The sequence below is a fragment of the Ambystoma mexicanum genome, chromosome 2q (genome assembly GCF_040938575.1).
Source record: "Ambystoma mexicanum isolate Mex_15411 chromosome 2q, UKY_AmexF1_1, whole genome shotgun sequence".
Lineage (NCBI taxonomy): Eukaryota > Metazoa > Chordata > Amphibia > Caudata > Ambystomatidae > Ambystoma > Ambystoma mexicanum.
Window position 1 is genome coordinate 1,281,228,911 of NC_090924.1, and position 25,036 is coordinate 1,281,253,946.

The following is a 25,036-nucleotide window of genomic DNA, read 5'->3' on the forward strand; positions in this document are numbered from 1 at the left end:
AGTAAAAGGCAATCCTGCCGTAGCGGGTGCTATTTTTATTTTTTATTTTTTGTAATTTTCCAGCACCGTTCATGGGCTTGGGTCGCTGACTGTGGCCGGATCCCGAGATAACAGCTACACATCTGGTGCCTGATTTCGGATCCGCCGAGAGCCGGCCCAATGACCAGCACTGAGGGTAAGGCGATGGGCCGGCGAGCAAAATAGGGCTGTTGTCTGATGGCATCCGGCCAGAGAGGTTTTTGGAGTTGTCAGCAGTCAACTGGCTCGTGCGGCCGCACTACTTTAATTTGCTAGCCTTTTTCTTTTCGACTGTTAGATCTTGAAAGGCCGACACAATCCAACACCTAACAATGACTCCTCATGACTTTAATCAGGAGTCAATATTGCAGCATAATGCACTCATGTAAATGCTGGTGGCAGCTGTGCCAGGGCTGCATTACCTTCCTTGCGAGAAGCATTTGAAGGATTCCCCAGGAATTGCAACTCTCGCTCAATGCTTCTGTCTCTTCTAGCACCTCAAATTCAAGACTCAGCTCCATGGACTGCACTCCCCCCTTCACATTCACATGCAAACCATGCCTGCAACCCTCAGCCTTATAGCACACCTTCACCTTCACACCCAAACCATGCCTGCAACCCTCAGCCTTATAGCACACCTTCACCTTCACATCCAAACCATGCCTGCAACCCTCAGCCTTATAGCACACCTTCACCTTCACGTCCAAACCATGCCTGCAAGCCTCAGCCTTATACCACACCTTCTCCTTCACGTCCAAACCATACCTGCAACCCTCAGCCTTATAGCACACCTTCTCCTTCACGTCCAAACCATGCCTGCAAGCCTCAGCCTTATAGCACACCTTCTCCTTCACGTCCAAACCATGCCTGCAAGCCTCAGCCTTATAGCACACCTTCTCCTTCAGGTCCAAACCATGCCTGCAAGCCTCAGCCTTATAGCACACCTTCTCCTTCACGTCCAAACCATGCCTGCAAGCCTCAGCCTTATAGCACACCTTCTCCTTCACGTCCAAACCATGCCTGCAAGCCTCAGCCTTATAGCACACCTTCTCCTTCACGTCCAAACCATGCCTGCAAGCCTCAGCCTTATAGCACACCTTCGCCTGAACATCCAAACCATGCCTGCAAGCCTCAGCCTTATAGCACACCTTCTCCTTCACGTCCAAACCATGCCTGCAACCCTCAGCCTTATAGCATACCTTCTCCTTCACGTCCAAACCATGCCTGCAAGCCTCAGCCTTATAGCATACCTTCGCCTGAACATCCTGCCTTCAACAGCATGGAGTCCCTCCCCGGACGGGCTTCCACCGCCCAGTGATAATGTCCCGCTCTGTACCTGTCATTCTCCCCGGGATGTAGAGCAGGAGTCTGCAACCCGTGGATCTTCAGACAGTGAGTTCCATGATCCCCCACTAATGGGAATCCTGGCTAGGGCTTATGGGAGTTGTAGTCCAAAACATATGGCAAGCCAAACGCGGCAGACCCCTGATGTTGAGTGACCTGCTTATTTCATCTGATGGGGGCACTGCCTCTCCATTCAATGATTTTCCATTAACAAACTAATCTGTTCTGGGCATTATATCTGTGTTCTCTTCAATTGAATTAACTGTTGATTGAGGAAACACTTGTGTACAGGCGTGTTATAAATGACTTATCATATCATATCATTGGTATAAGGAATCCACGACACTGGCACTGACAAATTGGGGTCCCGCTGGTATGGATTCATCTGGTCCCCCTAAACTAATAGTAAACATTTCATCACAGAGATCAGCCTTTTGGGGGTTTCTTCTATTTCCCAGCCACTGTAAGAAAGCATATTTTCCTGCACTTACAACAGATCAGCAGATACCACCAGCAATAAATATTTACCCTTGGTGGTAAAACATTGTCAGCCACGACTTATTTACATTTCAAAAGCAAGGTTAGGGGCACAGCTGGCTATTAATTTGAATACTTTATAACACATGTTTAAGACCAGCTCAGAGCTGATGCTAGTGTGAATAGTACTTGGTGGTATTTTGGGTGGTATTTTGTCCAGTAATGGTGACTGCTGACAGCTTTTTTTCAGTAACAGCAATCACCATTAGAATACAAGGTTTTACAGGGGAAGTTTAACAATGAACAGCACCGGTGTTGAGCCCGTTGGCAGAATCAGGCAATGCCAACTGCATTTGATGAGTCCCCAGTGCTAATCCCTGCATATGGGCATCTCCCTCTTGTTCCCAACACTTTGGAACTCTTCACTTGGCAGCCCTGGGACTGTGATAATGTTATCAAATCGTCTGCTGGACTGTTGCCTTCCGGTTTCTAACAGTGTGGCAGGGAGAGGATGGCATTTTCCTAGGGCATTTCTTGAAAGAGTTTGACAGCGATTCAAGAATAGCACAGCTAGCTGTCGATCGCTGACACAAAATAAACAAGCATTGGCAATGCCAATAGTTTTGGTGTTTAGTGAAGTTATTTGCGTTTTGCATTTATAGGTACCAGGGTGCAAAGAGGAGGGTGCAAAGTTTTAAAGGAGAGTGTGAAAAGGGGTGGAGGTGTGAAATCAAATGAGCAGGGGAATAGAGCAAGTGCGGAAGCCATTGATAGAGGATGCCATCGATAATCACTCAGAGGAAATATGAGCGAGAAGGGGCGAGAGTGAGAGGGTAAAGGAAATGTGCGAGGAAGGATGAGAGGCGATAGGGAGAGAGAGTTAGGTGGGTGGTGTAATTAAGGGTGTAGGGTGGGTGCGTCTACAGAGTACAGAGTAGGGGGTAGCGTGCGTGGTGGGGGTAATGGAAAAGGGCTAGAGTTAAGTATAGACGGAGGGGGTAGGATGGGTGGGGAGTCGAGAGTGAATGTAATCACTTATGAGGACTCGCGTGTAGTTAAGTTAGAGTGAGGTTGAATACTTTGCCCAGTATATACACTTTGGCTAAAAAGTAAATCAAGAATGTTAATATGCTCTGCACTTTCAGCACTTGATCACACCCATTCCATGCTTTACTTGGCACAATTAATTACTTTTGGCTTTCAAGGCCGATGATATGGTGTAAAAAGAATGTACTAAACTAAAGATATAACCCTATCTCTATTGCTCATATTTTAAACCAGACTATTAATTCCCAGCATGCAGCATAATGGAAGCCTAAACCTCTCCTATTTAGTACCACTGTAAATTCACCAATGAATGAAGATATGGGGATTTATCGTCACAAAATTCCAGCTTATTGTTGTACTCGAGGGACGCCTTGCCCTCCTTGTGTCCCCTGCAATATCCTTATTCGATATTGGTTTAAAAATTCCTTTCCTTATTGCCTTAGTAGGGCATCGGATCGTGTCTCTGTTTGTGACTCCAAAAGTACACACGAAATTGTGGTGACAAGCAATGATGGAAGTGTACCAAAAAAGTATTGGAACTGTGACTCCGGCTGGGCACACAGTAGGAAGGAAGGGAGCACCGTGCAACCCATTTTTCAAGGGTTGCAACCATGCTGTTTGACAACCACTTAAGTTGCAACAGATTTAATTTTAGCTGTAACTGATATCACGTGATAAAGTGGAGAAATGTGCTTTAACTTCACAAAGAACAGTACCGAAATGGTGAAAGCGTTTGCAAAAAGTAGTGGAGCTGTTAACAGTAAAAAAAGAAAAGCAGTGGAACGACGCTCCTGACCGTTACCGCTCACTTCGACCAGTGGTGACAGGGCAAGGTCGCTTTTCACTCCCACTTCGGAAACGCGCTGCTTCTCACTAATAGCACAGGCCGTGCTTGTAGGTCCGCTTTGTTGAGCGTGCGCTTTCTCTACCACTTTACAGGGACGCCCACTTTGCCTTAGCTAATGCCTCTCCTTGTTGCACCCAGGGCCAGGACCCTACTTTGCCATCAACGTCCAGACATAATAGGACGTAAATGTTACATGGCGTCTGGGCCTCGCTGCCATCACAGACTGGCCCTTACTGACCAGGCGTTTCACTGTTAGCAGTCGAGATGTAGACTCCCCCCCTCATTACACTTGTATGCAAGGGGAATGATTGGGAGGGCAAAGAGGAGGGACAGGAGGCTGCTCATTCTCACAGCAATCCTCCAACAGGGCTGTAAGCACCTATGTGCCAATGCCTAAGGGTCTTGCTACTTTGTTTGCTGCGTTGCTGCACCCCTTCTCGTCTTCCCTCCTCCCCCATGGCAGCTGAGACAGCGCTATAAACTCTCCAGAAGGGTAGGGTGACCAGATTTTCAAAAAAAAAACCGGGACGGCAAACAACATAAAAAAGTGACTACTCCATCACAGCCCACCAATTACCGCCCCTCCCCCAACACGCCCCCACAACCACCCCTCAACCATATTTCCAGCACTTCTCCATTCTATAAACTGTATATAATCTCATTTGTGCAGTTTTGTCTGTGGATCGTGGCATGTTCATTCAAAACAAGCGTTTGTTATAATTGATATTACATGGCTTGCTGTACAATGATTTCCAAGCTAGTCTCTGTGGCACAGTCTCTGACTTGTACCTGAGAGGTTGGGGGTTCGAGCCAAACCTCTAACTTCAAAATTCTGAAAGTGTTGTAAAAACTAATTACGGTTTTAATTACCGTAGCCCCCAAACGTCTGGTCACCCTACAGAAGGGGGCATACATGCTACCCACCCTCCCCACGTGGCCTAAAGTTCCACCCGACAAAGGGGGAGGGTGATCAACATAAATTCCCCAACTGCCTGAGGCCCCACCTCGCACTGCCCCGCAGCTCACCCCATCAGGCACACCCCATATTCATACTGCGTGAAATGCAGAGTGATCCGGGAACGCCACCGCAGACCCCGCATTCAGTGAGCTTCCCGACCACAGAGCCAAAAGCCCCTGGTCAAGATGAGCCTTCTTGGGGTCCATCGAGCCCTAATAAATCACTGAGTTCCATCCCTGCTCGGATAGCGCCCTAATGCTAAACACGCGTGGTTCCATTTCACTGTCTGATCTCAGGACCTCAGCATTCCCCTGTCTTTGGACAGCATTTGGGTGGGACCGCCTGGGATGGTGACCAGACTGGGTTGTCGGGCGGGTGGGGGGGTCAGTCCTCGGCACCCAATGTAGCACCCCAAGCTTGGTGTGGATGCGCTTTATTGAAGCCCCGATAAAATTGCTTTGTTCCGGGAGGATAGCTCAGGGGCAATGTGCTCGCTTTGGAAGCAAGATGACACGGAGCAACACAGGTTCGATCCCCGGGTCCGCACTTAGAAACCTCTGGGTATTAATTGTGTTATAAATAACCTATCATATCATATCATGGTTCCGGTGCAACGGGAGCAGCGGTTTCCATCTTTGATGTGCCCTGGACCTCTAGTCCCCCTTTTCTGCCATCAACCTGGACGCTGCAATAATAGCGGACAGTTGCACCGCCCTTCTCATCTAGGCTGCCCGGTGCACGTAGTATGCACAGCGCCCCTCCCCGCCCCCATCGGCTTGCACTCGACGTCCGGTGACTACGGGACCTTTCCGGAGCAGCTTCAGCGTTCGCTTCTAATGGCCCTCTGTGAGGGCTCCGCCAACCCTTTATATATGGCGAGCCAAGAGACGGTAAATGCTTACGCATCGCCATCTCTCAGCTCCAGCACATTATACCTCCGTGCAGATTGGGAAAATGTCAAGAGAATGGAGGCCTGCCTCAGTCTCCTTTAAGATCACTCCGCGGCTCCAACGAAAGTCACCCAGACACTGAGAGGAACTCCTTAAAGCACAAATGGCGGAAGCACATGGATAAAAAACCAAGCCAAGCAAATGGAAAAAAAATAGGCCCCAGCTGGCCAAGCATCGGCAAGTTGCCAAGCCAACGCCATACACTGCTCCCGAACTCCCCTTCTCCTTTATCTTTTACAGTAGCAATGTTTTTGGCGCTATTATGCCACAAAGCACCTGAACCAACCAGGCAGGACTGATTCATGAGAGATCGCACACTTTATGTGGGCCAGGGCTGTCAGGTGGTCAGCCCCAGGCCTTATTTTGAAACAGGGCCGAAGCACCAGCACTCCTGGCAGTGCTGTTTGCCAGGCTCATTCTGTGGCACAGGGTGCTGACTTTCTCGGTAGCCTGCCTCTTGCAGAGCCGCTACTTCTAATGCAAGGTTGAGTGCGTCGGGTGGGTACATTCATTGCATTCCTTTCCTGCACTGGGATATTCCTGTCTCTGGCCTCTCTGCCATATTTGACAGCATGGGATGGCTGCAGGTGCCCCACTTCATTAGTGGCGTGTTGCTATATAGCCTATCCTGTTAGAAAAAAACATTCAAACGCAGCTATGTTTTAATCTTCTGGGAGCTTGTTTGCTATTCTCAATTGCACGGTGACCCCCTTTACCTCCGTTGCACGGAGAGTTGTAAAAAGCAGGCTCACAAGCATTCTAACGCTGCGCACTGAGAACAAAGTAACTAGAGGGGCCTTTCCAGGGGTGTTGCTAAGTGTGGAAAAGACCCGGGGCTAAGCTGATGTCGGGACTGTCGTGACTGGGGGCTAGCTAGCCTTTTGGCTGTAGCTCCTGAGATTCTATCCGGGGTTACAACCAAAAGATCAGGGGCTATAGCCCCCTTAGCCCCCCCCTAGCAACGCCTCTGGGCCTTTCCTTGAGGCACTGATGGGTTTTCTCTTGTTGCACAAACTTGTGTATTTAAGGAATAGGGCACTGACTTGTCTCCAGTCCTTAGGATTCGGTGTTGTCGAATTCACTGCGCCAAAGAGTATCTTAAATATGCCATATGATTTAAAAAAGGTGTAACCTGATTCGAAATAGACGAAAAATGCAGAACCAAAAAGGTGGGCGGTATTAATCTGCTGGTAAATCTGCCGGAATACCGCCCAATGGAATTACCGGCACTGCCACTTGTTCTGGTGGATTTACCATCAGATTACAAGTGCTGGCGATGCTGCTAGTCCACATCTATTGAATCCATGTGGGATTTTGATGGAAATACCGTCGGTGGAATTACAGCTGCCGTAACTGCACCGATTTTGCGGATTATTCAGTGAAAAAAAAGTAGGATGATTTACTCCAGTATGATGCTGGAGGTAAATCCCCCACTGCAGGTCCAAACTCGTAGTATTGCGGTGCAGGAAATGTGGCGGTAATTCCATTTCCGACACGTTTTTCCCTGCGCCACCATACTCCTAACGAGCCGAACCTCTCACTAGCGGGACTGTGCATGGGGGGCCACGGCACCTATTATTTTTTACAATTAAGGCACCAGAGAGATGTGACACTCAAAACCCCAATCTAGAAGGATGTCTGCTTAATTAAAGATAAAGCCCATCTATGTAACACACACGACAAACTGAATGGTTTCTAGGCGCTTGCATACATACATCATTATATCTCAAGTCAATCCATCCCAGAGGAAATATGACATGATGGGTTATTTATAACGCGCTTAATACGCAGATGTTTCTAAGCGTGGACCCGGGGGTCGAACCTGTGTTGTTCCGTGTCGTCTTGCTTCCAAGGGGAGCATGTTGCCCCTGAGCTATCCTCCCAAGACGATGGAAGGAAGAAGCGTGCCTGCTGGCATCCGAGGTTGTAACCGACAGTTTTCTGGTTGGGCTGCCAGTCTACTGAGCATCCACTCAGCGACACCGTTAATTCTGTTCAGAATTTCATGGCATGTCCATTTTATTCTCTATAGTATAGTCAGATAGCAGAGCGAGTAGCGCGCTCACTTTGACGTCTGTGCAGCGTCTGCCGATACAGGTTCGAATCCCGGCAGGGCCAAACTTAGCCTTTCATCCTTCCGAGGTCGATAAATGAGCACCACACACCGTGGGTAATAATAAGCAGCGCTCAGATGCCTGAGGGATCGTAGCGCTATATAAATGCAAATTATTATTATTATCAACAACATTGCTGCCACCAACAACTCTGAGTACCTCCCTAAACTGTACTGGTGTCATTTAAACATTACTAATAAAGCCTTCATTGTCAGCCACTGCCAAAATCGCTGTCAAATTGTGTGACAGCTGCTAAATTTAGCATGGAATACTAATGGCAAGAGGCACACTTTCTACAGATTTTATTGAACCTAGTATCTATAGTGAAGATGATATGTCGTCATGACAACAGTTGGCTGCCAGGGTTTGGTTTGATTTGGCTTTTTTTTATATACAGCTGAAGTGGCGGACCTAGCACACTTAATGTCCTCTTGGCTCTTTAAGGGTAGGCCAAACAGGGTGGGCCCACCAGAAATTGTGCCGAATGCTTCCATGCAAGAGTGTGCAGGCTATGTTGTGTTATGTGATATTGTACAGTGTCGGAAACCTTTCATCATCAAGATGCCCACCTGGCGCTGGGAAATTGACATGGAAGGGGGGATCTAGGGCACAGACTACGGAGTCAGCTGGGGGCCTTTGATGAGTTTTCGGAATCTCTGAGGGGTTCCGGAGCCCTGCTCTGATACGGGTGTATTGTTCCAGAGTGGATTGCCAGCACTGAGAAGAACCGGCCTCCAGCACGCTCTTTCTTATGCTGTTGGACCTGCAATAGAAGTACTTTGGAGGAATGCAAGGTCCTATTGCGGATGTAAGGAAGAGCCTTTGTTTCAGTGAAGGAGCTACTGTGTCATATTAAGTGTTGAACTGGACCCTCTTGGCCCTCAGAAGCAAGTGCAAGGAAGAAAAAGCGAACTGAGCAGGGGGGGGTGGGGGCAAACCGCAGACCGCTGTCACTTGGTAGGTGGCCTAAGTGTGATAGTCTCATTATCCAGGCCTGCCTTTTCTCCGGATAGCAGACATTTCATATTTAACCTCACTCTCCTCCTCATTGCGCCTATTCTTCCTATTCTGCAAGAGTTCTTTCCATTTTTGCTTCTTTTATAAAATAAAAAAAAAATTAGTAGCCAAAACGTTTTACCACAGAGTGCCAACGTTGGCAGGCTGAACATGTGTGGTACCAGCACATTGTACTTGTTAAAGGGCTGCAGGCGGTGGGCTGCAGCGCTTTTTCCTATTTTGCAACCTACTAATTGTATCTATCTCTCTCTCTCTCTCTCTCTCTCTCCCTCTCTCTCTCTCTCTCTCTCTCTCTCCCCCCCGGGGGTATTTCCAGGAGGGGCCATGTAAACTGTAATGCTGTCATTTCTTTCAAAGGCTCCATTCCATCCCTGCCTGAGGAAGTGGGGCAATCCCACGAAAGCTCACACATAAGCAGAATAAACGACGTTGGTTGTTTTATTACGGTAGTGGCACATTGTTTTGTTCTGGATAAAAATTCTCTCTCTATACATATATATGTTCAAGGAAAACACTTTAGTTGCAGGGATGTTAACTTGAGAACTTAATGCAACAAAACCCTGGAAATTCAGCTAAAGCCACCTTAACTTGTCGCCCCCTGTTGTGCATACTATGATCACAATGATGACATCACAGATTACATCACTGATGACATCACTAATTACATGTTGCATGAGAACCATGGTTATTCCTATATTAGCACCTAAAGGCAATGAGCAACCAATGTGATTGCTCAGAATCTGGGATGAAACCTAAAGTAAAGGCTTATGTTCCAAGCAAGCTGTGGGCTGCTCTGCCCTGTTTCCAATGCTTATTCTACTCCCCATGATCCTCCTATCCAATACGCACTGAATAAAATCAATGGAAAAAATCTCCAGATCCCCTGGAACACGAAAAGTGAGTCTTGCAAGAGTTCTTTCCATTTTTGCTTCTTTTATAAAATCAAAAAAAACATTAGTAGCCAAAACGTTTTACCACAGAGTGCCAATGGCAATCATTCCATGCTTGGCAGGCTGAACATGTGTGGTACCGGCAGACTGTACTTCTTAAAGGGCGAAAGGCGGTGGGCTGTTATCCCCTCCACAAAGCCTGCCAGGGAACGCATTACTGCCTTACTATTATAGTTTTCTAGCCAGCATCTCTCAATTCCTACATGGCAGCCTTGAGAAAGCTTTGCTGGGGCTGAAAAGGGATCAATGTTGTTTCATTAAATCCAGGTTTCTTCCCATTGCTGTTTTTCGATTTTGCATTTTCCCCCTTCTCCTTGGCCTTATTCGGGGGAAGGGGTGGAGTCACCACCATAATCCATTCCCCCACAACCACTAATAAAACCCTCACCCTACTGTCCACATGTATATTTGGACACTTTCAAAAAGGGATCTCGTAACCCCATTTTGGAATCAGGGAGTTTAGCTCATTTTTCATTGAACCCCCATTCAATGAAACAATATAATCCTGCAAAAAAGTGAAATTCCAGTCTAATATGCTGGTGTTATTTTGCAATAAAGTTTATTTTTACCCAATGGACGAGATGTTCTATTGATTTGATGAGATGTTCTATTGATTTGAGTAATTTCAACACCTTTGAATGCAATGCATAGATCCAGCCCGATGCTCTGTGCAAAGTCCTGACATTATGATGTGTATTAATTATTATGTCAATCTCGGCTACACCATAGAACTTATCTGTAGTAATGTTTTTATATCTAGGCAAGACATACATCAACACTTATATTAAAATTATATCATTATCACATTGTGCTAAGGACCTAGGACCTCATTCTTATTGTGACAGTGAGTCCATTGCAAGGAGCAGGACCAAGCCGCTATCCCTGCACCTAGTATGGGATTTTGTAATTTGCTTCATGGAACGGTTTAATGCATCGGGATCCGGGAGTCTGCCCAGATTTCGATACCTTAAAGGGCCGGGAGGATAGCTTAGAGGCACCACATTTGTCTTGGAAGCAAGACAACGCAGAGCAACAGAGGTTTCGGATCTCGGTCCCACACTTAGAGACTGGGGCTCTGGTATTAAGCGTGTTATCAAAGATCAATGAATGCACTAGGACCACTGCTGTGCCTGCTATTGGCGGCTTGTATTGCAAGTGAACCCTGTGGAGTCCGATAATGCTGAGGGATACTTGCCTCACAGTGGATTTCCCAGTCTGCACCACACTACAGTCCAGGGAACACAAATGAAGTAATGGCTGAGATGTGCAAAAGAGGTGCAAAAGCACACAGTTCCCCGTGACCATTTTACGTCTTATTGAAATGAGGAAGAGAGTGCAGTAATAATAGGATTTATTATTAACTAGCTTCATGATATTGAATTTATACAACTCAGAAGTGGAGGGGGTCTTCAGTTCTGCTGGGATGCAAACCAGTGACTGCAGGCTGAACACAGATGTCAGAGGCGAGTGCTGACATGACTGAGGCATGTTACCTCCAGGGGGCATTTACCAGGAGGCTCACTGCTCGAGTTTGATTTTTGGCTCTTGATTCTAATGTGACTCTGCCCCGCCTGTAATGGGATAACTTGTCTTAATGGCATAGCCTTTTTTAAGAATACAAGGGTCTCAGCCAAAGGGGACTGGCCTGGAAAAATCTTTGGAAGCTGAAAGGCCCTGGAAGAGTGAGTCACAGACAGAGTTTAGCATGTGTCTGACACTGGCCCAGCCCCTCCACAGGCACGGCGTGTTGAGAGCTTTCCTGATATGTATTTATTTATTTATTTATTGTTCACTTGTTGGGTGCTTATACAGCTAGTACATTCTGTTTTAACAGGGAGGGGATATAGGGATGAGAAACATTAAAATATATAGCCGGTCCGATAGAACAGCGAGTAGAGCGCTTGCTTTCACATGTGTGCAGAGTCTGCTGATGGAGATTTGAATCCCGGCGGGGCCAAACTCAGCCTTTCATCCTTCCGAGGTCGATAAATGAGCACCACACACTGTGGGTAATAAGCAGCACTCAGATGCCTGAGGGTTCCTAGCGCTATATAAATGCAAAATTATTATTATTAAAATACATAAAAAATTATGAAATAAAGTGTGGGGGAGGACAAACCTAGTATGCCTTGTGAGTGTTCAGAGCGTGCAAGTGCAGAAGGGAGGGGCAATGGGATAGGTGCTGTGATGCTCGTGGGTGAGAAACAAGTGAAGTGCAATGCATGGTAAGTGTTAGCCTCCAGGGTGGAGGGGGGTACCGAGGCAAGTGCTGAGGATAGACAGAAGCTGGGGGCGATTTGGTGTGGGAGGTCAGGGCCCGAGGATACCTAAGGGCCCTGGACACCGAACAAGTACTTGTGAAATTAGCAGAGGAGAGAGGGAAGGAAGGAGGAGGTAAAGAGGAAAGTCTTGGGGAGCTTCTGGAATTTAAGGCAGTCTTGCTCAAGATGAAGAGGGCGGGGGAGGCTGTTCCAAAGAAGGGAGCCAGCTAAAGAAAGCAATCAACCTCCTGCCCTCTTTTTATCGTAGGCTTTACACACAGAGTTGGTTCCAGAGGAGCACAGAGGTCTAGAGGGGGAATATTTAGTAAGAGAGAGCAGCGGATAGTGTGGTCCCCAGCGCCAGACAGGCTTGTGGGTGATACAGAGGGGTTTGAATTTAATCTGTGAAGCAACCCAGAGCCAGGGAAGACTTTTAAGGTCAGGAGAGATGCAGTCCCTCGGCTTGAGGCCAAAGGTAAGTCTTGCCCTATTCTGGATTAGCTGGAGGGGTCACGGAGTGGAAGAAGGTAGATGCAGGAGGAGGCATTGCAATGGTCAAGCCTAGAGAGAACCAGGGCTCGGGTAACTTTGAGTTTCTGGGAGAAGGTGAGAAAAGGTAGAATTCCTATGAGAAGGAAGAGAAGGAAGTAGGACTTCTTGGCAATGTCCTGAGTGTGAGGGAGGAAGGAGAGAGAGAGAGAGGAGATGAGCTTTTACAATGGACCTTTAACACAATTGACCTAATTATAGTGATCCTAATTGACCTTCTTCACAATTGACCTTCATATTATTTTAGTTATTTTATATATGTATTGGGTTTGTTTTGGATTATAAATAATATAAGGGGATTGGGTGGGTGGTGGCAGGGGGTTTTGAATTGGGTGGCGGGTTTGTGGGGGGTTTCCCCCGCATATATGTCCTAATTTACTTTCAAAATTAGGTCAATTCCCCCAAGGTCAATTCTCCCAAGGTCAGTTGTGAAAAGATCAATTAGTATACAACTGGGGTAGAGCCCATGGAGGAAGGCCAGAGTGAAGGGAAGAAGTCGGGAGCAGGGGTCCCAATGGGAAGGATCTCAGTTTTGCTGGCATTGAGGCAGAGATCATTGGAAGGGCACCAGGCCTGGGTGGCAGATAGGCAGTCCTGGATGGTAGAAGGTGCAAAAGGGTCAGCAGAGAGTTTGAAGAAGAGTTGTGTCATCCGCGAAGCACTGGAATTTGGGAGAGGAGGAGGAGATGATGCGTGCCAGCTGCGTAAGGAAGATGTTAAAGAACCGGGGGAAGAGGATAGAACCCTGGGGGACACCACGGGTGGAGAAGGAATTAGGAGAGGATGAGGTACCCATCATCATATGCCTGTCTGTATCGCTGCAGTCTGAGGACATATCGCAAGGAAAAGCTGGCACAGATAGGCATCCTCCATGCAAAGCTCTCAACGTGCTCTCTTGCATATGTACGTAGGCCATTCAGTGCATATGCTTTGCTTTGCTTTTTAGTGCTCGCAGTTCTGAATGTCCCTTGCCAACTGTAAGACTACAAGTCCCATAATGCAAAGATGAAAACAGGACAGGGTGAGCTACTTAATGCTGACATGGGGAAAGAGGAATCTGCAGCTTTATTCCAGGCCAATGCCCAGGTTAGGAATTTAAGTCACTCCCAAGCGATTGGGCGTTGACATAAACAAAGGCTTTTGCCACTCAGAGGCTCAGTGGGCAATTGGGCAATTGGGCAGGTGACTTAGTACAGAAGAAGGGAGCCCTGGGAGTTTCCTGGCGCGATCTGTCTTCTGCTGATAACAGGCCTTAATGCCGCCTACTCGTGGATAATTAAAGAACCGCAGCCAGCCTGGGAATTACTCTGCGGCGTGTCCAAGTCGTTCATTTATTTTTAGCACCTCTCGTTTCTAACATTCTCAAGCTCACATGTTTTACGGACTTTGGTAGCTAATTTGGCAGTAAATGGCTTCACGGCTCTCAAGTATGAAAAGTGCACGTTACACCTCCAAGACCAGGCCACCCTCCAGAGATCTCTGTGTCGTTTTCATGCTCGCAGGAACCTCATCAAAACCTACATAAAAATGTAATTCCGGGCATATTTCTGTACAATGTGCAGTTTACTAAACACAGACTGGCTTTTAATTAAACAACTGTCTGAGTAATAAAAAATGTTCGTCGATTTGCAGTCTGGTCATTCTCTTTTCCAGCAGCTGGCCTGATTTGCTGTGGCTATTGGGTGGCACCTTAGTGACGCCTACAAGCCGAGTGAATTGGCGTAGAGCTAGGAGACGGGATAGGAGGAGGGACACAGCCTGCCGGCATTATTTAGTTATTTATTCACCCTAATTGCCATGTCCATGCCCACTAACTACCTGCCCTTTCCCTCCCACAACACACCCTCCTAGGACATCTTTGTGCAGTATGAGGCCTGCCATTGTTATTGCTCAGAAGTCTTCTGAGAGTTCATGGCTTCATTGCCACTGACAACAAGCTCCGGACATAATAAAAATGTCTTAAACAAGTGTGCCCTCTGCCACTTGATTTAGTACCAATATGTGTATCCTTTTCCTCTGTTCCTTACACTGAAGGCCCGTTGAGAACAAGCACTGAAAAATGCAAATGTTTAGAAAGATATTTGCAAGGCAATGCCATCATGTTCCCATATATTTACTCAATTCTTCATCTTTTGCCATCCTATGGCCAGGTAGTACCATTAATGCAGTGTCTGACGAATTCCGACACCGAAGTCAAAACTGTTAGCTTTGACAGTGCTTGTTTTTTATTAATGTGCTTCTGTGCAGTTAGAAAACAGTGATTCCTGTCAATCAGAATAATAATTGGAACCCTAGCTGTGTCTGTACTCACACTCGTCCCCTTGATGTTTAAGAGACTTGCTAGCTTCAGAGATGTTTGGAAGTTATATGGCCTTGAGGTGGAGATGCTGTAGGGAACATTGAGTCCTATAAATCCTTACTCTTCCTCGTCACAGTGCTTTCCTTTAGTATGTGGATCCATGTCCTGCATAAACTGTGATGGCCTTTTAAAGTTAATAGGCACTTCCCAAAACTCCTTCTTGCCGTAAGCAAGCAATACAAAATCAGTCAGACACACAGGTGGCAGCAGAGGGGTAAGTGTGGGAAAAAGCAGGTGATTTAGTGTAGGTACAACAACTCAATCCAGGAGAAAGAGCCTGGCACCGAAGACCCGCATTATGGAACAGGGATTAGGAGATACGCCAGGGGTCCCATTGAATCGCCATACGACCCTATGATGGAATTATGCCCGCTGGGTCAGGAAGTAGCATAGACTAACATTGGGAAGATGCTGGAAAACACTGCCATCCAGGGGCACTGGGTACGTGGGGCTGCGGGGCCCGGTTCCCCCAGGAAAGGCCATCTGCGTAAGAGTTCCTATGCTTTCAATGGGACTTTCAATGGGCAACCAGAAGTTGGTGCCCCTGGAGCGTACTGACAGATGGCCACCACCGAGCAATGGGCACATTGAAACATCCCTTTTCTTGTGCACTTTTCCTCGAATTTGTTTTTTATTAAATGGGGGGTTATCCCCCAAGACCCTCTATAACCCACAACCTCACCCCTTTACCCTGCCACTCAACACCCCGAAACCTGTACCGCCACACACAAAAAATATATTAAAAGAAAATATTAGAGCAAAAAGATAAGGAAAACTGTACGAAAACAGTGCAAAAGGGCTAGAGACTGGATCACACTGACGAGAATGGCAAGGAGGGCATCACTAATACGACCCCCAGCTCATAGCGATTTTTAGTTGGCTATAAATAGCAAAATCAGTTGTTTATAAAAATGCAAAATTGTCATTTTTGTAAAACCCACCTGCAAAATCGACTGTTTTAAATCTGCCCTTTTTAAAAAATAACTTTAAAATAGGCACAATATGAGTGGGGAAAAGGAGAGAGAGCGGGAGCAGCGGGCCGAAGGGAGAGGGTGCGCAGTAAGACAAAGGGAGAGCAGTGGACCAGAGGAGGGAACGTTGGGCGCGAAGGCAGAACAGGGGCAGCGGGCCAGAGAGGTGCCAGTGGGCCAGAGGGGGACTGGTGGGCCAGAAAGCATAGAGGGAGTGGTGGGTCGGAAAGAGGGAGCAAGCTGCAGATTAGGAGAAAGATTGGGGGAAGAGCACAAAGGACTGGGAGAAAGGAGGTGAGGTGCAGATGGCACGAGAACAAACGTAGGACTATGAAGGGTAAGGCATGAGTTGGGAGCATGGCTGGGGGTGTGGCGGGGACTGGGGAGGGCGAGTTGTGACTTGGCAGTGTAACAGAGCAAGTGAATGTGCGCATGACTGGCAGAGTGAGACGTTTGGGAGTGTAAGGGGTTGGAGTGGATAATTGATGAGTGTGAGGGGTGCTGGTGAGTGGGGGAGTGTGAGTACTTGGGGGGAATGCGGAACATAGAATGGGAATATTTGTGCCATTACAACTGGGACCGATCAATAAAGTGAATCATTTAAAATAGGCTTGCGCGTTAAACCCAAAAAGTAGAGCAGAACAAACACTGTTCTGTCAGGCCAGGATTCTTTCTATTAAATTGATAGCAGAGATTACATGCAAAAGGTGAAAACAATGGCAACCTCTTGCAGCCTCATACACACCGCCTCTTTCTAACTCTCTGGCTCCCTACAACCCTCCAGTCAATAAATAAAACAAGCTGCAAAATAAATACAAGTGTCTGCTGTAAAATGTGCCTTTTTATGCTGCAGAATGTTCAATTTCATGCTGCAATTTCCTGGATGGTGTCGACCTAATAGACATTGGCACCATAGGGAGCCGCAAACCCCAGCTGGGACCAGCCTCAGCTACACACATTTTCAAAATATCAATGATTGACCGGTTGCAACGTTCCACACCTCCAGAAGAAGAGGGCCGATATGAAATGTGCAGTTTTCTTTTCACTCCCAAGGTCCACTACATTCTTGTCATCACTGCACTGGTGAAATGACTTCCATGGTCTGATTCTTTCCTTTGGGGCAAACCAAACCTGGAGAAAATGTAGCTACTGTTTGTGCACTGCAATCAGGTACCAGAATGCATTCCAGCCACTTGATTAAACAAGTGACCGTTCACATATATCTGTTTCGTTGTACTAATCTTTGCACAGGACCTACAAAATTGGTTTATAAATCTGACCATGGAAGTGTCAGACCTCTTTTCATTAATGGCGCTCTGTTTGTTGGGGAAGCAGGTTGAAAGTGTGCACACACCAAACACCCTCTTGTGTATAATTCTATATCTTGGGGCATGTGTGGCCAATAAGCATATTCTTTTAGGATTTCCAATTGATTTCTGGGAACCTCTGTGCCCCGCAGTTATGGCATATCATGGGCATGATGAAGCGTCAGTCCCTGAATTGACAATGGTTCCATCCATTGAATTTGGCCTTACACAGATTCCCGAATCTTCAATCCATCCTGTAATTAAATTTTCTTTTTGTTCTTTAGCAACACCCTAAGTTCCTCTTTCCCTTTGTAGTCCTCCTCAGTCAGAAGATTTTGTTCTGCATCTAGCAAATGTTTATATCATAGGCCTAAAATGGGGCCTTCTTTTTGTGCCTTGGCCAAGTCCTGATCAGAGGTATCAAAACTCCACTGTGCCACCAGCTGATCAACTATTCTCTGAGTTTTGGAGCGTGTTTTTGCATCCACCTGGATTTCATCAAGTAGGTGTTCAATAGTAAACAACTCCCACATCACATCCCCAATATTGGCTAACTGATCTGCCTCGTCATTTCCTTCCTTGTCTTTCCCTGGTGTTTTCAGATGGCCACGTATTTTCCTCCAGTGAATTACCATGACATTTTCTGAGACCAGTTTATCTATGGCTTCAATCATTTTGCCATGTTTGAGTGGTTTCTTGTCATGGGTGACCATTCCTCTCAATATCCACCCGGGTAAGTATTCCACAAAACTATTCAGGGTATAAATCAGAATCAGCGAGTAAAACTATTTTTTTTAATTTGCTTTCTACCGCTGTGGAGATGCTTTATAAATGGCAGCCAGTTCTGCGACTTCACTGCATTTGGGCGCAAACGTATGCTTATGCTTGGAATGCCATTACACTTGACTGACAAATGTCCTATTCCTTTTCAGAATCCCCTCTCACGTGGTATGAACATCTATCCATGTACACATGGAGATTGTTCGAATTTTGTTAAATTTGTTTCTAGTACCGTGTCACCAGAGGGACAGGCTACACAGACATCTAAATCTACCACTCCCTGAGCAACTGGACTCTTTTTATCCCGCCCATGATATGATATGGTATTTATAACGCGCCTATCAATTTCTCACTTCCAACGGGAATCCCTGCAACGCCAATGTCCATGAGGTGATTCTTCACTTGGCCAAATTCCCTGATCTGATCCTTTTAATCTGTACAAATTGTAGAGGCTGATAACTTGTTTCAACAATCACCCGCTCCAGACAGTGGTCAAAAGTGCTTTTTCAGATTCACTAAATTTAGTTTCTACCTGTGACAATGCTTTACTGGCATATGCAATGGTTTTGTTATTTGAATCGTATTTTTGGTACAGGACCGCTGACATACATTGATCGGTGAAACCTTTCTCTATTGGATAAACTAACATGGAGCTTTCATCAAACATTCCTTTAATTTGGCTGCAGCTTCACTTTGTTGCTTTTCACATATCCAGGGTACCCCTTGCTTCAATAATTATGTCAAAGCTTGTGTAATTTCTGCATAATCTTCAATGAATTTCCTGTTGTAACTCGTCATTCCTAACAAACTCTTCAGGCCTTTCAAATTGGTGGGATATTTTAATTTCTGAATAGCTTCCACCTTTTTCTTTTGTGGATTTAATCCATGCTGTGTTACTTCATGTCCTAGTAAATTTACCCTTTTTTTTTACACCACTGCGCTTTTTGTAAGGATTCTTTTGCCCCAGTCTTTTGTAACTGACCAAGCACATGTCTAATTTCATTGATGTGACTTTTTAAGTCTTCATTCTAGATTAGCACATAATCCACATAAATTACAGGTCCTCTCTCTGCTGCATCTGGGAGAATTTCCCAAACTCACTTCCACTATTGATATAGCCAAAGGGGGTCCTATTCCATGCATACTGCAATCGGTTAAAAGAGAAGGAAAATAGATTTTGTATATCTTCAGCAAGTGGCACACACCATTACCCTGGTGTAAAATCCAGAGTGGTAAATGTAGTTGACCATTGAACATGTGCAAAGCTCTGATCGATAAATGGAAGAGGCCACCTTGAAGCAGCTACCCTCTTGTTTAGTTCTCTCAAGTCTGCACACAAGCGCCAATTGCCATTGGGCTTTAGCACACCTAATATGGGAGTGTTTTAAGTACTGTGGATGGGCCTAATGATTCCACTGGACTCTACATGTTTAACTATTTCTGCTAGGGACTTCAGACAGGCCAGGGGTAACCTACATTGTCACACAAATACTGGCTCCCTACAATACCCTTCTGGCAGTGTAGCAACATGCAAATCGGTAAGCCTGCAATCATAGGCGTCTTTAGCAAATATCTCCTTAAATTCCATAAAGATTTTCCTTAATTGGTCTTTCCCCCCTTCATTTGCTTAAGCATCTGCAGCTTGAATTTGCTCCTCTACTATTTTAGAAAATTCTAGGAAGTCCTCCAAAGGAGGGACTTCTGTACTTTCCTCTATCTGTGTGGCAGTCTCTCTTTGTAGAGTCGCCACACTCAAGTATCTTGGCACATTACTCTCCATTTCAACTTGCTGCATTTCACCTTGCTGTTCTTTTCTTTCAGATTCATCTGTTTTGAATAGGATTCAATTTCACCTTGTATTTCCCCCTGACACATGAGGATGACAGTGACACTAGCCGAACATTGCCACGCAGCCATTTTGAATATACACTTCCACTGCACTTTCTGATCTAGCAATGGTGTGACATTCATTTGCACAGTTACTCTTGTTCATTACCTTTAGGTTTCAGGTTTTCTTTGGCCAAAGACCACAACACCCCATTTACGTCATCAATAAGAGGTTACAGTCTCCTGAGGCAATTTGTTCCGATAAGGAATGGTATCTCATCAATGGGTGTGACCACCACTTCCTGTTAATTGTACATCTCCCTATCTTGATGTCAACTTCAGTGACACCCTCCACTGGCATTTCTTCCCCATATACACAGGGCCGTCACTCTCGCTCAGTATCAGCATATCCTGTGGGGATTTTCCATCATTTATGCTTTGCATTATGTTCCGGCACATGACTGTTGCCTGGGCACCTGTGTCAATCAGTGCAAATGTGTTCCACCTCTCTTCAATAGTAATAAGGGCATGATATCTATCCTCGCAGTCTTCTAGTATACATAGGAAATGTGAATTGTTACCGATTTCAGAGCTTACTTTCCATAGGCCGGCCTGGCTTCTTGCTAGGCAACGGAGCATATGAAATAACATATTACCCCCTTTTGGCCCATCTCTCTTTGTATCTCTTTGCTTATTTTTGTTGGACTCAGAACCTTGTTTGGAGCGCAGCCACCGAATGCCCCTCTGTCTCGGGACAACCAGTGTTCCTCCCCCATTCCTCTACTGCGTTTCCCCCATTTTCTGGGTCCTCTCCACTTACCTCTATTCTGGAACTTAGTGGTTCTGTATTTTCACAAGTGTCATGTGGCAGTGTGCTAGTTTCTGGTGTGTGACACTTACCTACATTTTGTACGGTACCTGTGATTTCTGTCTCTTGAAACATCTGTGGCTCAAAATATTCTACAGGTGACTGACCTGCACCTTTCTCTTGTGGCATTTTCATTCCTGTAGAGGTATGAACAGCATTTTGGTTATCAAATAAGGATAAATGGTCACTTGTTTCTTTCATGTCCCATTGCCGAGACATTCAGTGCACCATTATTAACCCTGCAATGATCCACTTTGTCACAAACCATCATTTGTTTCAGGGACTGTGTCTCATCATTTTCATGTTGCACATTCATTTTAAATTGCCTTCTGACCCTTTGCACTTTTGGTTTTTCTTGTTCATATTTCCTTTCCTGCTCCTCATTTTTACACACTTGAATGGTCTGTTTCAAGTATAAGTTAAACCACACTCCCTTTTTGTGTGTGTTACTTTTGCCTATTTCATTTTCATTCATTTGTTTTCTCGTTTTCAAATCGCCAAAGCAAATCAGTGTGTTCATTCAAAGGTATTTCATGGTCATCTGTGTTCTCATTGTGGCAAGTATGACTAACTAGTCACTTATTGTCATCCTGCCAAGATCACTCCTGTGACATTCTGGTTTTTCCTCTGACTGCTGTTTCTGTACTGTACACAATTTCCCTATTTGGCCAGACAACATTTTAACCTGAGCCTCTAAGCATTGGAATCTGTCCATGTCCCTAAACTCATCCCTCAGCACTCTATACATGTAGGGCTTGAATTCAGCCTGATCTTTCAGGAGACTGATTTCGGTTTGGGTTTCCCCTGAACTCCCTGAAATAAAAAATGTGGACAGAGCCCCCACAACACCCCCTTAACTCCCCCACGTTAGTTATTCACCTAAACCCACCCCCACATATATTTGCGGCAAACATCGTTTTACAAAATTCGATGAAATCGGCTTCATCCAATTCTTCCACGGCCAAACTTCCTGTCACCTTTAGGTCCCATAACATATACCTTGGAGCCTGTGGTTTGTCAGTATTCACCCCTCAATTTTGGAATGTCCTTCCTGTTTTATTGCACCTCATCATACTTCACTTACCCTTTAGCTGTTACCTGAAGGGGTGACAGCTTTCATCACCACCTTAGCTACCTTTCTCTTTCTCCATCCTCTCACTCCTCATTCAATCAATCAATCAATCAATCAAGTACTTATATTGTGCACTGTCACCAAAGGCATCATGGTTCATTTGAAAAGAGATACCGGAGAGATGAGAGCGGACAATCACATGAATAGGTGAGTTTTTAAATTTTGCTTAAAAAGTGCAAAGTCTGTGGTGTGCAGCAGTTCAGGTGGCAGCGAATTCTAGAATCTAGGCCCTGTAATGGAGAAAGCCCTGCCCCCAATTCACTCCTTTTGATATTTAGGAACGCAAAGGAGCACTCCGTCAGTAGATCTGAGGTAGCAATCTGGGCTATAGCTCTGCAGTTTCTCCTAAATGGCCTGACAACCTTTCCCACTCAGAGTTCGGTGAATCATACAGGAGGATTTAAGTTTAACTCAGGCTGCAACAAGCAGCTAGTGTAGGGATTGACGCGCCTTAGAGACATGCTGACCAAAAGGGATCTGCTTCACTAATCGAACTGACACGTTTTGCAGCACTTGAATACATTGAGTGAGAGACAATGGTTGCGCCAGATAAATGGCATTGCAGTAATCTATTCAGGCAGGCTGCGACTAGCTGGGCATGACATTTCCCAGGAATAAAAGGGAGAACTTTCTTTAACTGCTTCTGTTTAAGGAAGCCAAGCCCACATACCGAATTTATCTGGTTTTCCATGGTCAGCGAAGTGGGTATTTTGATGCCCAAATTCCGGACCACCTTGAAAGGTTCTGGCAAAAGTCCAAGTGAAGGTGGGCAGAATTCAGAGGACCAGTACACCGAGGCATCAGTCAGGCCCACAATCAAGACCTCAGTCTTTCCAACATTCAATTTTAGCTAGTTGACTTCCATCCAACCCCGGATGGCATCAAGACATTGTTTCAGTCTTGCTCCCACTCCAAGCTGATCCGAACCTACCCTAAACAGAACTTGGGTATTGTCTGCATAAGAAAAGACCCAGAAACCCAATGACCGGATAAGTGTCATTAAGGGCCGAGTATATAGATCAAACAGCAGCGGGGATAAGGCCGAAACCCTGTGGGGCTTCGCAAGTCACTGAGACAGTGAAAGATCTATAGGGAGGAGGGAAAACCATTTGAAAACAGGAGGTGAGGAAAGCGCGGAACCAGTTCAAGACTGGTCTGGAGAACCCTACCTCTTGTAATCTGGATAGTGGGATCTTGTGGTCAACGGTATCAAAAGCAGCCAACAGGTCCAGTCAAATGAGGCCGGCCGTACCGCCTTCATCCCTAATCATGGTAAGATCATGAAGTACTGCCACCAAAACAGTCTTTGTCCCCATCAGGAGGCGGAAGCTCATTTGTCTTCTTTCCCTCTCCCTGGAAGGGCGTGCTCTCTATAATGGTGTTATACATAACCCATTAATACCACAAGGAGCAATCAGGGCAGCGTGACCTAGGCCCCTTCATGCGGGAAGAGGTATCTCTCAGGAACTGAAACCTCGCCCCCAGAATTAAATACGTAACATAGTGGGAAACAAGGCTTGTGCAGTCCAGCAAAATGTAATGCTTGCACGAGGTCTCAAAGGTGCAGAATTCCTGACCATGCTCTGTAGTGCAAATCAGTCATAAGGCACTCACCAATATAGAATGTAGAGCCACAGATGGGGCACGTTGCTGGTACTCTGCGATCAGATGTTTGACATAGGGTGAGATCTGATAGGCCTCTGTGGGTTACCTGACTATTAGGAAGGGTGCTTTAACGTCACCTTTGGCGTCCGACTATACTATACATCCACCTGCTTGTGAGATTTTTGATTATTTTATTACTGTTATTACGGTATTTATAGAGTGTGGACCTTACGCTGGTCAGCAACAATGCATTTTTCAAATTATAGGGGGAAGTACATGGCAAGGGGGGCAGTTAGCTAGCAAGAGATATCCAAGCAACCGGGGGGGGGCGGTGAGGGGGCAAGCAGATCACCCAGTCTCAGGTTAGGTGGGGAGGCAATGTGGTCTTGAGTTCCTTTCTTAAATGTAGAAGTCTGGGGGCAGTTCTGTTAGCGGGAGGAGGTTCCAGAGTCTGGGGATTATAGACAGAAAAGGCCTGTCTTCTGGTTCTTTCCTTCTCGCACCAGTGGATTTCAAGTCTGCACATTTCCTGGCTTCTGTTGGATTGTTGGCCTCTGGAGATGCTACACTTCTCAGTGAGGTAGCCTGCGTACTTGAGGGAGACAGACTTGAAGGTTCTATGTGTTTTCACTGGGTGCCAGTGCAGTTAGATGAGGGTCGGGGTGATGTGGTTGAATTTGTGAGGTCCTATGATGAGTTATTCCACAGCATGTAGGACCCATCTCAAGGGTGTCAGGCTGTTCACTGGAAGGCCATTCAGGATGGCATTGCCACCATTCAGGTGGGAGAGGAACAAGCCTTGGTCGGCAGATCTGAATTTTTCTTCTGGGATGAAGGGTTGGATTTTCCATAGGAGGAAAAATGAGTGCAGAGCTGTGTGTGTCTTCCGAGCTACGTGCTGTTTGAAAGAGAACTGCCTGTCAAAGTAGAACACAGGGACTTAGCGTAGGTGCTCGGCTTGGGAGTGAAGCCCTCAAGACTCATAGTGGAGAGCCAGGTCCGGATGTCAGGATGTTCAGGGTTGTTGGTCAGAAGTAGGAATTCATTCTTGGAGGGGTTGAGCTTCAGTCAAGCACTGGACATCTAGGAAAGGATCAATGTGAGCCAGTCCTTGAGCATGTAGAAGAAGGAGATCTTGAGGTAGTCTGGTGGAGGTGGATTTGTGTGAAGGCAGGAGGTTTTCTAGTGGTTCCATGTAAAGGCTGAAGATCAAGGGGAGAAGATGTATCCTTAAGGAATTCCAGAGTTGATGGGTTAGTGATCGGAAGGGTTCCATTTGGACAAACCCTTTTCTGTGTGTTGGGTCTTTTTTGTGCTCTGTGCGGTTCAGAGTGTCGAGAAGGCAGTGAAGATCTTCCTTCAGGGACTTGTCTCATCTGTGAATTAAACCCTGTTTTAAAGATCTGAGGATGGTGTTGCTATGGTTGCAGCTTTTCGTAATCTTAGTTGTCTGTCCTAAAGTTGTGAGTCCAATCTGGAGTGAGCAATTCCATCTCTGTTTTTACTTGTTTTCAGCTGTATTGCTGCACATAACCACAACTATGAGGCCGGGACATGAATTTACCAAAATGACCGGGTAAGGGGAAGTGGCACGAAGCATTGAATGGCATCACCGGCAGTGACATTGCATGCATGACCTTTTGACCCGATGATAT

The 25,036-nt window shown here is 46.1% G+C and overlaps 1 protein-coding gene across 2 annotated transcripts in view; it reads left to right on the plus strand.

The window, feature by feature from the left end:
- The window catches only part of TMEM108 (transmembrane protein 108), a 1,101,397-nt gene that overhangs the window by 329,728 nt on the left and 746,633 nt on the right, over positions 1-25,036 (plus strand). The gene's annotated exons all lie outside the window — the stretch shown is intronic.